We start from the raw sequence: 16,372 nt of genomic DNA, 5'->3' as shown, positions 1-16,372 counted from the left end.
GGCAGCAATTGGGATGGACAGAGGGAGAGAGAGGAACAGAGCAGAGGAAAAACAGGAAAGGAATGCATATGGTGTTTATAGTCACACTCGGTTAAGACTGTCAAAGCCAACGTGTATATCTTCAATTCCAGGCAGCAGAACGTGTAAAGAGATGCCAAACCCTTGCTGAATGCCCGGACTGCACGTACTCCATGTCAATCTAGAAGGAGCCCCTCCAAATGCATGCAAAACATTGAGGTTCACCTCTGTACCTTTAAAGGAGTCCCATAGGCAGACCGGTCCCCCTCTAATAAAACTGCACTCTGTACCATTTCCCTGAACTGAACAAAGATTTCTTTGTTCCACTGGTAATACAGAAGAAAAAATGCCAGTAATACTGTTCTATACTGTAAATCACTCCCAGCAGATGGGTCACAGTTATGGGTGCACTTTATTATCGCTTGGGATTATGGGATATCAGTCCGATTTTGGGAAGCCAAGGACTGTGCTGGGTGGACAGTAGCTGGGCTTCTTCCTAGATTACATCAAGTTTCTATTTCAAATTGCTCAATATGGTCCACAAATAGGCCTGTCACGATAACAACTTTTTGTTGTGCAATATATTGCCCCAGAAATAAATGCGATAAGTGATATTATTGTCATTTTAAAGACCATTTTATGCCACTGAATATATAATCAAAATATAACAGCATAATAATGCAAGAAGGCCTACACATTTCCAAATGACAACAAACTTTACATTTTTAAGAATATTTAGATCATGGGCCCTATTTTAACGATCTAAGCGCATGGTCTAAAGCACACGGCGCAGGTGCACTCAGGGTGTGTCCGAATCCACTTTTGCTAGTTTAACGATAGGAAAACAGTCGGCGTGCCCAGGCACATGGTCTAAACGGGTTGTCCCTATTCTCTTAATGAGTAATGGGTGTTTTTTGGGCGTAACATGCAATAAAACAATCAAAGTCACAACACCCATCCCCAGTTGTGCTTGCGTCATGGTGGGTTCGCTATTTACATGGTGGAATGTAATTTTAAAAAATGTTTGTGTGCTGCTGCGCATCCCTGTGTGTGTAATAAGCAAAGTGTACGCGCATTGTGCACCCGCCTATAGGCGCATATTACTAGCGCACTTTTTAAATAACAAAGAAAAAATATTTCACCAGACTTTAGACCAGGTTTGAGTTGGTCTATGGCGCAGTCTATTTTCAGTTCCTCTAAATAGCAACACGCCAACAATGCACCTGAACACGCCTCTTTTTTAGACCAGCACACCCATGGGTGCAAATGCATTTGCTATTTAAACAACACGGTGCAGGACGGGAAAATGAGAACTGCGTTGGGCTGAAACTAGCAAAAACTAGCAAAAACTTGCGCCGCGCATTGCGCCGGGTGTATGATAGGGCCCTAAGTATCAAAATATTAGATACCTTAAAAACCTGAATAAATAGTAAATAAACATTTTCTAACAAAAAGTGCAAAGTAACAAGTAGGGGAAAAAAAAGAAAAATGCACAAAGAACTTGTATGGAGATTTTTCCATCTACAGATTTTTCCCTGACCTTTTCTCTGTAAATTAAGGGTGCACACACTGTTGCTGAAAAACACAATCCCTATTTAGCAGATATGTCCATATGCACAAAGGCACAGATCCCTAAACAAGACCATATCTGCAGAAACTTTTTTTGCAGAAGCATTTTTTAAATTTGAACTAGCACCTCATGACTACACCACATTATGTACGAGAAGCTGCAAAAGACACAGGCGCAAGTGGAATGTACAAAACATTGTGACATAAATTTTTAAGGAAATATAATGGGCAATATATTGTGTCACCAAAAATTATTGAGGTCATGTACATATATTGCGCGATAAGTCAATATATTGATTATTGCGACAGGCCTATCCACAAATAAATCTAAACCTGCCTCTATGTAAAACTCAAGAACTTTACAGCAGTACAGATTATAGGCAATAAAACACAAGCACTTTTATATCAATGTGTAAATACAAGCCTGACTGTAAACAGCAAAAGTAGGTTTGATTGTTCTTGAACACAAACAGATTGTTGCACATGGTACCTTATTTAGAAAAGAAGGACCAGTCTGATCAACACGTAATGTAAACAATTCACTTTCAAAAATTGGTTGTACCACAATAACAGATCAAAATGCAATAAAGTAATAGTTAATTCAAATAACTGCACAGCAGTATCCCCAAACAGTGCTACCGGCAAAACAAAATCAGTGGAAAATGACTTGTGATCAGAATTTCCTTCTATTCAAAAGTAATAGGTTACCAATCATTTAATGGACATAATACATAAACCAAAGCAAATGATTTGCACAAGACTGCCTCAAACAAGAAACGAAAAAAAAGCCTTATAACCTTTGGTAAATCCAGTGTCCTGTTCGTCCTCAGAAGAACTCATTGTGGTGCAGAAGAAGTCATCAGTCTCACCTCAGAAAGATTTAAACTAGTGTTTTTGGAACGCTTCTGTCATTATTGTGTGCAATATATCAGACTGAATCAATCTGAGGCTGATTGTATGCACTATCAATTTATTGTCATTGGAGGGAATTGAGACCATGAAGGATTGTGCATTTGAACAATTGAAAACTTGCTAATTTTGGATGAAAATCTGCATAATGGGTTTAAACATTATACTGCACTTGAATTCATACCTACAAGTATAATCAAATTAGCCACAATATTTAATAATGCATGTGTGGAACTGTGAATGACTGGAATTTCAGTTGTGGAAATCTGCTGATCGTTTTACTGCACAGATTGTGTGCTATATAGCTACTATTTTACACTGCTCTACTGATGAGTGCGACTCAGTAATATTATCTGAGATCAGTTTTTAGGCTGTCTGCGGGCAAACGATTTCAGCAAACACAACAGACCATTGCCACACTGGTCACTTGACAACTAATCATAAGAAAAAGACAATAAAATACCTACTAGCAAATCTGTATTTCTGTGGGAGTATAAAAACAAATCTGGGGGCAAAAATGCTGGCAGACAGAGGAAGGAGAGGCTCTCAGAGGGAAAAGAGGTGGGAAAGCAAACTTAATTTTAGCTGTATGTGATGCTGTAATCCAATCTCCACAGCAACTCTCTTGAGGTTTTATGGCTAATGTTTTATTTATCAATAACTTTACTGTGTTATGCTTGAAAGAGCCATCCATATTCACAGGAAGAACCGAAGGGAATAAGAACATCTAACTCCACTTTGTTGGACCTCATCAGCTCGTCTCCCTTTCAAGTGCTCTTCCATATGGAGTTATGGTTTGTGATCCAAGCTTGCAATAAAAGAGGAACTGATGATGAATTTTCTTGAATGTTTTCTACATAAGTGCAGCTGGAACTTTTTGGGAGCCATTTTTAGCTCTGAATGCAAAGTGCAGAGTAACCGGTCATGATATGAGACCCTCACGGCAATTATGCGATGAGGAGGAGGCATTGCTGGAAGAAACCAGTTTATAAAGGTGCACATATCTGGCAGCAATTGGGATGGACAGAGGGAGAGAGAGGAACAGAGCAGAGGAAAAACAGGAAAGGAATGCATATGGTGTTTATAGTCACACTCGGTTAAGACTGTCAAAGCCAACGTGTATATCTTCAATTCCAGGCAGCAGAACGTGTAAAGAGATGCCAAACCCTTGCTGAATGCCCGGACTGCACGTACTCCATGTCAATCTAGAAGGAGCCCCTCCAAATGCATGCAAAACATTGAGGTTCACCTCTGTACCTTTAAAGGAGTCCCATAGGCAGACCGGTCCCCCTCTAATAAAACTGCACTCTGTACCATTTCCCTGAACTGAACAAAGATTTCTTTGTTCCACTGGTAATACAGAAGAAAAAATGCCAGTAATACTGTTCTATACTGTAAATCACTCCCAGCAGATGGGTCACAGTTATGGGTGCACTTTATTATCGCTTGGGATTATGGGATATCAGTCCGATTTTGGGAAGCCAAGGACTGTGCTGGGTGGACAGTAGCTGGGCTTCTTCCTAGATTACATCAAGTTTCTATTTCAAATTGCTCAATATGGTCCACAAATAGGCCTGTCACGATAACAACTTTTTGTTGTGCAATATATTGCCCCAGAAATAAATGCGATAAGTGATATTATTGTCATTTTAAAGACCATTTTATGCCACTGAATATATAATCAAAATATAACAGCATAATAATGCAAGAAGGCCTACACATTTCCAAATGACAACAAACTTTACATTTTTAAGAATAATTAGATCATGGGCCCTGGCCCTATTTTAACGATCTAAGCGCATGGTCTAAAGCACACGGCGCAGGTGCACTCAGGGTGTGTCCGAATCCACTTTTGCTAGTTTAACGATAGGAAAACAGTCGGCGTGCCCAGGCACATGGTCTAAACGGGTTGTCCCTATTCTCTTAATGAGTAATGGGTGTTTTTTGGGCGTAACATGCAATAAAACAATCAAAGTCACAACACCCATCCCCAGTTGTGCTTGCGTCATGGTGGGTTCGCTATTTACATGGTGGAATGTAATTTTAAAAAATGTTTGTGTGCTGCTGCGCATCCCTGTGTGTGTAATAAGCAAAGTGTACGCGCATTGTGCACCCGCCTATAGGCGCATATTACTAGCGCACTTTTTAAATAACAAAGAAAAAATATTTCACCAGACTTTAGACCAGGTTTGAGTTGGTCTATGGCGCAGTCTATTTTCAGTTCCTCTAAATAGCAACACGCCAACAATGCACCTGAACACGCCTCTTTTTTAGACCAGCACACCCATGGGTGCAAATGCATTTGCTATTTAAACAACACGGTGCAGGACGGGAAAATGAGAACTGCGTTGGGCTGAAACTAGCAAAAACTAGCAAAAACTTGCGCCGCGCATTGCGCCGGGTGTATGATAGGGCCCTAAGTATCAAAATATTAGATACCTTAAAAACCTGAATAAATAGTAAATAAACATTTTCTAACAAAAAGTGCAAAGTAACAAGTAGGGGAAAAAAAGAAAAATGCACAAAGAACTTGTATGGAGATTTTTCCATCTACAGATTTTTCCCTGACCTTTTCTCTGTAAATTAAGGGTGCACACACTGTTGCTGAAAAACACAATCCCTATTTAGCAGATATGTCCATATGCACAAAGGCACAGATCCCTAAACAAGACCATATCTGCAGAAACTTTTTTTGCAGAAGCATTTTTTAAATTTGAACTAGCACCTCATGACTACACCACATTATGTACGAGAAGCTGCAAAAGACACAGGCGCAAGTGGAATGTACAAAACATTGTGACATAAATTTTTAAGGAAATATAATGGGCAATATATTGTGTCACCAAAAATTATTGAGGTCATGTACATATATTGCGCGATAAGTCAATATATTGATTATTGCGACAGGCCTATCCACAAATAAATCTAAACCTGCCTCTATGTAAAACTCAAGAACTTTACAGCAGTACAGATTATAGGCAATAAAACACAAGCACTTTTATATCAATGTGTAAATACAAGCCTGACTGTAAACAGCAAAAGTAGGTTTGATTGTTCTTGAACACAAACAGATTGTTGCACATGGTACCTTATTTAGAAAAGAAGGACCAGTCTGATCAACACGTAATGTAAACAATTCACTTTCAAAAATTGGTTGTACCACAATAACAGATCAAAATGCAATAAAGTAATAGTTAATTCAAATAACTGCACAGCAGTATCCCCAAACAGTGCTACCGGCAAAACAAAATCAGTGGAAAATGACTTGTGATCAGAATTTCCTTCTATTCAAAAGTAATAGGTTACCAATCATTTAATGGACATAATACATAAACCAAAGCAAATGATTTGCACAAGACTGCCTCAAACAAGAAACGAAAAAAAAGCCTTATAACCTTTGGTAAATCCAGTGTCCTGTTCGTCCTCAGAAGAACTCATTGTGGTGCAGAAGAAGTCATCAGTCTCACCTCAGAAAGATTTAAACTAGTGTTTTTGGAACGCTTCTGTCATTATTGTGTGCAATATATCAGACTGAATCAATCTGAGGCTGATTGTATGCACTATCAATTTATTGTCATTGGAGGGAATTGAGACCATGAAGGATTGTGCATTTGAACAATTGAAAACTTGCTAATTTTGGATGAAAATCTGCATAATGGGTTTAAACATTATACTGCACTTGAATTCATACCTACAAGTATAATCAAATTAGCCACAATATTTAATAATGCATGTGTGGAACTGTGAATGACTGGAATTTCAGTTGTGGAAATCTGCTGATCGTTTTACTGCACAGATTGTGTGCTATATAGCTACTATTTTACACTGCTCTACTGATGAGTGCGACTCAGTAATATTATCTGAGATCAGTTTTTAGGCTGTCTGCGGGCAAACGATTTCAGCAAACACAACAGACCATTGCCACACTGGTCACTTGACAACTAATCATAAGAAAAAGACAATAAAATACCTACTAGCAAATCTGTATTTCTGTGGGAGTATAAAAACAAATCTGGGGGCAAAAATGCTGGCAGACAGAGGAAGGAGAGGCTCTCAGAGGGAAAAGAGGTGGGAAAGCAAACTTAATTTTAGCTGTATGTGATGCTGTAATCCAATCTCCACAGCAACTCTTTGTGTGCTGTGGAATAAGACTGTGGGCTTTGGCACTCGCTGATTCCTACCCTTGATAAAACTTCCACTTTTCCACCCCCATAAGATGACTCTTTAAAACAAAGAGAAGGGGGGGGGGGGAAGAAAAAGAACGCAGAGACTATAAGGAGTTGGGGGAGTTTTAGATGACAAAAAGTCAGGGCGAGAGATTTGATGATTTGGGGAGAAAGATCGATGCTAGAAAAACAGGGTAGGAAAGCAATAGACTTAAAGAAACAGAGCCGAAAAAAGGGAAAAGTGTGTGAGGCAGAGAGGTGAACTGAAGTACAAATAAAGCTGGGTGAGAAGAAAGGGACATTCCTGGTCCAGCTGTGGCTTAAATGGGAATTCTGACTGGAGCTGTCAAAAGAAATGGGAAAATAAGATAAAATGCAGAGCTATTTTGGTATTTGCGCTTAGCTCAGAGACCAAAAACTCCTCAGATGGAACTTAGACTGAAATTGTGACTTCAATAATGGTGATACCAAACTACTCCAGTGAGGTATTGCCGACAGACCGAGCGCAGGCCAAGTCAGTTGACCTCTGACTGCAGTACTGCTGTTTGCGCCAGCTTAATGTCATCAGGGGAAGACTCGGGGGGGCCGAGGACGCAGCTAAGGAATTAACTAGCTATACTGTCCGTCCCCAGAGACAGATGCTGAAGTGTTTAATAAATAAATGACTTGAGCGAGAGAGACTGAAAGGGATAGAGTCTGAAGCTGACACTCATTGTTAACACCGAATATGCTGCCAGTCATAACATAACTACTGTTCCACTGAGCAGCGATTGTTTCTTGCTAACTATTGGCCAGAATATGATGATTTGTTCTCAGCTGACTCTGGTAGCTAAACACAAGGAGGGTTATATGGAGAAAGCTATCTGTTAGGATTCATTTGAATGGCAGTTGCTTGGCTGGGCGCAGGGCCCCTACAAGACCATCTTTGATGTCATCACAACACAGATTGGCTAATGACACCACAAGAATACACACAGTCCCAAACCCTTCACTAGCGACTATCCTGAGTGATGAAGTCAAAAGCATCAGACAGGAAAACTGTAAGTCCACTTTCTATTTTACACTTAAAGAGCCCTCAAACAAACAAATAAATAAAGTCACTTCTAAAACTTCTACTATGATGTAATAATTTAATTATTTGTGATTTAGATGTTGCTCTCAAATGTTCTTCTAGCTCACATATGGCACTTTTCCACTGCGTGGTACGACTCGGCTCGGCATGGCTCAGTACGGCACGGCACGATTCGGCTCGGCACAGTTTGCGTTTCCACTGCAGTTCAGTACCGCTTTAGAGTGGGTGGGATTATTCACATGTCGTTATAGTTGCGCCGCCTCTACTACCACGACTCCTAAAAAATATTTTTCTTTCTGCGTCGCCCCATCCAGCTCTCGCTGGATCCGCTCCTCTGGTATCAACGAGAGGAACGTCTGTTCTTCCGCAACAGACAACAAAACTTTTTAGTTGTTAAAAAAAGGTGCGCTCGTTCAAAACAGTTGCGTTCGATCCTTCGCTGGCTGTGCTGATTTAAATCTAGCGGCTCTTTTGTGTTTGTGTCGCAAGTTCAGTGATGCAGGTAGTGACGATTCTCTCCGGCCAATCCGTGATCAGCAGAGTTTACACGTCACGTTTTAGTAATGGTACGGATCACTGGGAACCCCAACCGAGGTGGTACTAAAAAAAAGTACCAGGTACTGTACCCAGTGGAAAACCCCTAAAAAGTGAACCGTACCGAGCCGTACCGTGCCGTACCATGCAGTGAAAAAGCGCCAATAGTGGTTAACATACAGGTGCAGTTCCTTGCACAATGCTATGTTTTGATCTCAAAACACTCGTACTATAGTACATGATTACTAAACTAATACATTTTGACGTTTGCATCACATAACCAGCTCCATATGTAAGAATTTGCTCATGTAGTAAACTTGCTTGGGAGCTCACCTGGTACAGCATTGAACATGCGATGCGGAGCACTCAGGTACAAGTCCCGTGAAACACAAATCACCAAAAAGGAGCTCAAAGACTTGTAGAAACAAGCTAAAATAGCATGGTTGCTGCAGCAAATGTGTTTTATCTCAAGTTTGATTTGTTAACACTGTTGGTTAGGTTTAGTGTAGGTGGTAGGTTATTTTCAAACGCGATGGAGCATTAACATTTAGCAGCACTGAACTGCTGCGATACATACAAAAACCAGCGTAATAAAATGCTAGCTGTTTTACGTTCATCCGTTTCAGATAAAAATAAACACTTTTAGCGACACTCGCTGGATGCACATTTCACTTTGAAATGTGTCGCAAAATCTGCAATGTAATATAATTTTTCTGAAAAGTCACCATAGGCAAAATCCTTTTGAAGGGGATTTTTTACTTCTGGAAACGTATTGTTATAATCTCACAGAGAACAGAGAAAGACAAAACTGGTCACTAATTTCAAGCTAGCTCGCTGTATAGTATCAGAGCTGCCTTTCAAAATGTAAACAAGTGTGGCTTTGTATTCATTGGGTGACATAGATAACACAGGACTATGTTTTGTCTAGCTTTGAGTAGCCGTGCTCACAGTTTATCTCTGCTGGGGAGTGATGTGACCTGTCAACAGGCTCAAATCTTGGGAAAATATGGCGCAGACAAGGCAGGGTTTCAGCCAAGACGTCTGCCATTAAAAACACAAATCCTTAGTAAGATAATGACCTCTATTCACCTCGTGACTGACAGAGTGTCACCCCCACACCTGCTGCGCAACTGTTACTTGCTAACTGTTACTACAGCATACGTGTATGAACCTGCATCTGCATTGAGTCGTGAGCGTTTTTGGCTCTTTTGTACTTGTGTTGGGCCGTAAGCTCTAGGTACACATCCTGTTTCCAAAGCGCACAGTGGGGCCACACTGACCCCTGAGGGCCACACACGCACGTGGAGCTGGCAGGGACAGACACATATCCTGGTCTTGAAACAACAGGTCAGGCAAGCTCGGAGGGAAGAGCGCCCTGCCTGTGGCCTGAGCCATTGTGTCACTGTTTACCACCATGGATCTTTTCCCAACACAACATTCGCACATGTCATTGTTCCTACACATTGCCCACGCCTTCTCAGTAAACACCAGCAGGGAGTGAGTGTATGTGTGAGTGTGTGTTTGTTGAGGGAGCTGTTCAGGATTACTGTTATCACTCTTTTGCTATTCACTTATGTTGAATAAGAAATTGTTACCATCTGCCATTGTGGATACCTTCCTATTTCAAGGGTACGCGTGCTGCAATTGTATATGTACAAGTATGCACAAGGTGTTGCTTTTCCTGCTAGCATATGCTGCTTCTGTGTGAGAATGTGTAAACTATAGTGAAAAAATAAAAATATCTGGCAAGAATTTTGGCTGTTGTTGATTCTATATTCTTTCTTTGACAGCCTGGATGATTTAGAATTCAATACTACGTACTCTGTAGTTTAAAAAGATCAATTTAAACTAGGTCCACTACTGTCACACTATGAGCTATGCAATGTCAAATTCATTAACAAATCAAATTGAAAATACTCAAAATACGTTTACTTAATTGAATGGCAATTTCAAGAAAAATTTAATTTTCAAATTATGTAAAAACAAGAAGAAATGTAAATTATTTTTCATATTATTTAATACAAGAGTAAAATATATTTAGGTTTTAAATGACTTGTTATGAGCTGAATCACAACTGCAGAGAACTGAACTGGGACACATTAAAGTAAATCACAATAAAGACATTTAATGTAATAAACAGCAAAACTGTGTTTACATATGGCTTTATTTAATCATGCAATATAATTTTTTTTTAAGGATGTGTCCAGCAACATGTTTTCATAAGGACAATAAAGTATGCTATACTCGGACTCTGACTAATATGACATTAGGGGATGTCGAAGATCACGTGATGATATACAGTAAGCACATGATGATAAAGAACCGCTGAATTGTTTTGATTAAATGGATTTAAATAAACTGTTTGGAAAAAAATTTATTAAAAGGGATAGTTTGCCTAAAAATTAAAAGTCATAATTTACTCACCCTCAAGCTTTTCCAAACCTGCATGAGTTTCTTTCTTCTGTTGAGCACAAAAGTTGACGGCAGCCATTGACTTCCATAGCATAGGAAAAAAATACATATGAAAGTCAATGGCTACCGTCAACTGTTTGGTTACCAACATTCTTCATAATATCTTCTTTTGTGTTCAGCAGAAGAAAGAAACACATACAGGTTTTGAACAACTCGAGAGTCAGTAAATGATGACAGAATTTTCATTTTTCGGTGAACCTTTAAAGAAAATGATTAACATCTCTAGGCTTTAGAAAAATAGTAAAACTATAAGCTAACAAGAAGTCACTAATTATTAGTAGCTACTAATTTTACTAAATTTTAAGTAGCATAACTGTAGTTCAGCTTGTTAGTTTTACAGTATAAAGATACTTTTCTAACAATTAGCAATGTGTGATAAAGCATTGGTACGTTGCTGTTTTAATGTCAGACTACATTCCACACTAATCCTTGGAAGAAAGCAGCTGAGACAATAATCAAACGAGCTCTACCAGAATGTCTCTCTCACTCAATAAGTGCATTTGAATCACTGCTCTTTTGATTTCCTGAAACTCCCTGTGTGGCATTTTTTTAAATGTAAATATTTAGTCAAATACTGAACTAAAGCACTATGTTTTATAATTATCTTAGATTGGATGTTGTTTTATTAGAGTAAATTAATCTAATACAGTTTATGCTTTCACAATTGAAATCCTTGACCTTTTAGTACCAGATAAGTACTGATGTTTTGAACTTAATCATATAATCTGACAATTATATAACTTTCAAATTGTTGTCCTCTTATATAAGTACAGTTAGATTTCCTGAGCTTTGTTGATTATATCGAAGAACTTTCCACTGCTAGCTAATCCAATCTGATTACAATTTAAGCAATTTATTGTACAATTAGTTTTCGGAACTTATTTTGAGTAACTATTCCCTCACTAATTATGCTAATGCAGATAGCGGCACTCTATCATAGCTAATGGGAATTGTACGCAGTAGAGCAGAGACTGCAGGCTCATAATGGAGCTGTTTGACAGACTCACAGCAGGCCCACTGGAGCAGATAACCGCGGAATTCAAAGCCCCTTTGTGGCAGGCAAAGCGGGACAGGCCCGTTTCCGGCTAGTGCTGCTCTGATCTCATCAGTCAGCGGACAAAAGATGGGCTCCATGTGCAAGCGGCTAACCACATCACACACAGCTTTGATTATATCGAAGAACTTTCCACTGCTAGCTAATCCAATCTGATTACAATTTAAGCAATTTATTGTACAATTAGTTTTCGGAACTTATTTTGAGTAACTATTCCCTCACTAATTATGCTAATGCAGATAGCGGCACTCTATCATAGCTAATGGGAATTGTACGCAGTAGAGCAGAGACTGCAGGCTCATAATGGAGCTGTTTGACAGACTCACAGCAGGCCCACTGGAGCAGATAACCACGGAATTCAAATTCTTTGTGGCAGGCAAAGCGGGACAGGCCCGTTTCCGGCTAGTGCTGCTCTGATCTCATCAGCCAGCGGACAAAAGATGGGCTCCATGTGCAAGCGGCTAACCACATCACACACAGCTCCGGCTTCCCTTTACACAAGACAGCAACTCTCTAAACGTACTCTGATTTGAGCCCTTCTCACCCTGTTTTTCCTTCCTTTGTCTAAACCACAAAAACATGCTGTGGCGGGCATAAGGAATAGATCCTGAGACACACTGACTGGATGTTGTAACTGTGGGCCTGTTAAAGAGTAGCTTATCTGCTGTGACACATATTTGCAGAAGAAGAAATACAGTCAAATTATACAAAACATCACATTCTGTTGTTCTCAACAGTACACTAGCATGCAAAGATCCAATAAAGCGAATCAAACTGAACCTAATTTTGCAAGATCAAGAGAAAAATGGCAATAAGCAACGAGACGTCAGGATGCAACATGAACAAATTCATAAAAAACACTTATGACAAGCGGGAAGTGGTTGGGATGGAGATCCTGCAGTCGTTCTCTTCTGAGGAGGGATTGTTACTTTCCACAACAATAACCTAGTATGGATGTCCCCAGAAACCACATCCACAACCCTGTTCTCATGCTCAACATCAATTTTCGCTGACAGCCTGCTTGCTTCAGCCACTCACACTCAACAACAGGACTGCCTTGCAGCCTGGCTGAAGACAGAACAATAGCAGCATTTAGAAATCAGCTACAACACCTCTGCAATGGCAACAACTCTTGACAGCGACTCAAGCTCTGACTCAGCTCAGCTGGTGCTGTCCATTAAACTGTGGAAAGTGTTGTGTAGTAACCAGGGAATGTTTCAAAGATGGAGACTATAAACAGGAGGGCTGATGGAAGTGATTATAGACGTATGGGCGTAATTCAACTCCCCTCGGTCTTGGTTCTTAAAATAGCATGATGGAGGGGGCGACGGGTAGAGCGGATGTGGGAGTTCCTGTGCTCTGAGGTGGGGGCTGGGACCACACGAGCATGGCGGCATGCCCACCCCCTGGGGAGGTGATACGGACATGCCATCCAGCTCAATAAGGAGACCTGCAAGGATTTTTCAAATGGACGTACCCCTTAACACCAACAACTGTGAACCAACTCGTGGAAAATACAGACAAAAAGAGTGCCATCTATGATATATGTGTATTAAGGAATGTATGGAAGCTGTAACAGCAGACGTGTAGCCAGACTGTGGAAATCGTCATTAAGTCTGGTCCACTTTGAAGTTTATTCTGGCGAAGCTAGTAAAGTGACCATTCACACATGCTTGATACCGTGGTCTAAGTGAAAGAATGAGAAAGCTCTCTGAAAATGATTGTATACAACTCTCATGGCAATTACATTTTGGGAAATTGGTAAGTAATTCATATGAATTTGTACAATCTCATTCTTATGCCCCACTGATGGTTAGGTTTAGGGATAGACATGCTTTTGTTTCTATATGAATCACATCATACAGTTTCATACAAAATCACCACTTTGTAAATTAGTTACATTTTCTCATTAGACCGGGTTGGTTATACACTAAAAAAAAATACTACAATTTTGATTTCACCTTTTTGTCTTGTTTTCCATTTAAAATCCATCAAATAAGATACATTTACATGAGAAGCATAATATATTTAAATAAATAAATAAATGAATAAATCAATCAATCTTGATTTCTTTTTGCAGTGTACAGAGTAGATAACACCAAAGAAAATGTAAAACGTGTTATGCTTTGGTCAGAATTTATTTATTTATTTCAAAGGAAATAAATATAGATTATTTCACAGTAGTGAAATATATTTAAGCTCAAGCATATTTCGTTTGCTTGCTAAGATCATCAAACACTGACATACAAACGCTGACTATCTAGATATTCTGAACATCTGGAATTTTATTGCAAGCTTTGGCAAAACAACAACCACTCCAGCCTCAAAAGCACTCATGGTAACCACCTTGTCATCTGAACCTGAGACTAGCAGCAGTAGTCTCTACAAAATGACGGATTGCGACCATTGAGCCTGGCTCCACTACCTGAAAATAAATGTACGCAGTCTGTAATTTGGGCTCCTGTTAAAGAACACAAGAAACATTTTATAAGGAGCAGTAGCTCAGGCAGCCAACGCAAACCAGAGTCGGGTCAGGTAATAATCAGTGTCTTTGACACACATCCAGCCCTATTCCATGAGGTTAACCAGGCAAGACGAAATACCCACCAGGAACACAGACAATCAAAGCGATTCAGCAGAGAGCTCAAATAAATCCATATAACCTGAAAGCAGGGTGAGGTTAAGAATAGCCACCTTCTCAGCTTTCAATTAAGTTTAGTGTGGCTGCCTTTCCCCTTAAACAAAACTATACGAGACCTAATCTGTGTGGTTACATTGATAAACAGACATATTCTCCTCCTATCAACAATAATAATCAGGAGTATGTCAAAAACATAGTGACACAAAGTGTCAGCATGACAGCATCCTTTTTTGTATTATTTAAGCCCCAGCATGCACATCACAAGAGCTCATGCGAGCAGGAAATGCACAGGCATTGAATTAAATAACCCCAAACCCTCCCCCTGCATCATATGACAGAAAATGATAACCAAACGTTGTAAAGCGTAAACACAGAAACAAAGGGTGAAACACAAGAGAGATAATCTAATTTGGGTGTCCTGTGACATGCGTTTGAATCCCTTTCTCAGTCCTGGGGCCCTTGAGGGTGCGCTTTTCCATTTGTTTTTGATCACAAGTTCAAGGCCTAAGACTCAGCCCCCCACCCCCACCCCCCATTTAAAAGTTGTGTCCTTTGCTTGCACCTATTCGGCAGTCACAGCTTCATCACATGCTTTAGCAGCACAGATCGTAATCATAATTTTCCATACAAGATAACTACTGGCTATGTTGCCCTGTGGTGCAGGTTCTCTCATTTTAGATCCTGGTAGCTTTGGCTAAAATTGTCAACTAAATGAGAGTGTATCAAAATCAGCACTGCTGCGGTTTTATACAACAGCACCCTGATGATCACACAATAAGAACACTGACCAGTGTTGCTGCTTAAGCACATACCTAATATAATAACACAGCCAAGTGGAAAACTCATACTGACATAAAAGTCGACGCACTGAAATATTAGAGAAAGCAGAGGAGCACCTATGAACAGTTTCTTCAAGAGAAAAACATCAGGCAACATTTTATATCCTTAACAAAACAATGCTAACTACACTCTGTAAATGCAAAGGGTTTATGGGCAGGAAAATAGTTCCTTAATTTTCCTTGAAGCAAAATCTTTACCACCTGCAGCTTTTGTTCAATGATTTATGGGTGAAACTATTAAACTAATGACATCTGCAAAATGTGTTGTCCTTCATTTTCATATATAATTTCGCTCTTTCCAATGGAAGCCTACTAAAGCGATTCTAACTAAATGAAACAGAAAGGTATGTAAACAACTTCAGACTTCAGCCATTAAAAGTATAGTTAAAAGTAAGCCATGTCAAAGGAGATTTTATGGAGTGCTGCTAAATGAATCAGAAAAGTTGTGTGAGAGTCAGTGACTTGCATTCGACATTCAATCAGGGTTTGTGCATGACCCTAGAGTAGCCAAGTCCTTGGATCCAGCTGTGCCTAAGATCCAGAGGTGTCCAGGGCTGGCCAACAGGCTCAGAGTGTGAGGAGCCCATTCCACTGACCCCTCCCGGCCTCCCTGTACATGTTTGGATTGCCTCAAAGAGATCCCAGGGAATAGCTATTAATCTACAGAAGAATGTCTTTTTAATTATTGGAGAATTCTGAAGGAATTAAATAATGAGATCCAAATGCAGGCTGCGGGCAGGAGAGGGTACAAGGGAGAAAACAGATACGACTCTGTGGCTAGTGCTGATCCCTGGCTGGCCCCACACATGTACACCTCCAGTAGACTGGCTCCAGGTTGAGTGGGTTACTGTGAGCTGGGACAGAAATCCTGAATAATATTCTGACTAATGGGATCACACTGCGTTATTCACTGACACCACTAGAGATCATCCCTTCATGATGTAGTGCAAGGATCTGGAGTGCAGCAACCTTTGAACTCACACTGATTGGCTTCATGTGAACGCAGCCGTGTACAAAGCCAAAAGTCTGACCTTAGGTGGCCGTTGCTGGTTGAGATCTAATAGTAGTAATTCAATAGCGCTCCGCAGCAGACATACC

Source organism: Sinocyclocheilus grahami, unplaced genomic scaffold (assembly GCF_001515645.1).
Source record: "Sinocyclocheilus grahami isolate Dianchi unplaced genomic scaffold, SAMN03320097.WGS_v1.1 scaffold264.1, whole genome shotgun sequence".
NCBI classification, from domain to species: Eukaryota; Metazoa; Chordata; class Actinopteri; order Cypriniformes; family Cyprinidae; genus Sinocyclocheilus; species Sinocyclocheilus grahami.
The sequence above is the reverse complement of the archived record's forward strand: the minus strand, read 5'-3'. Positions refer to the sequence as shown.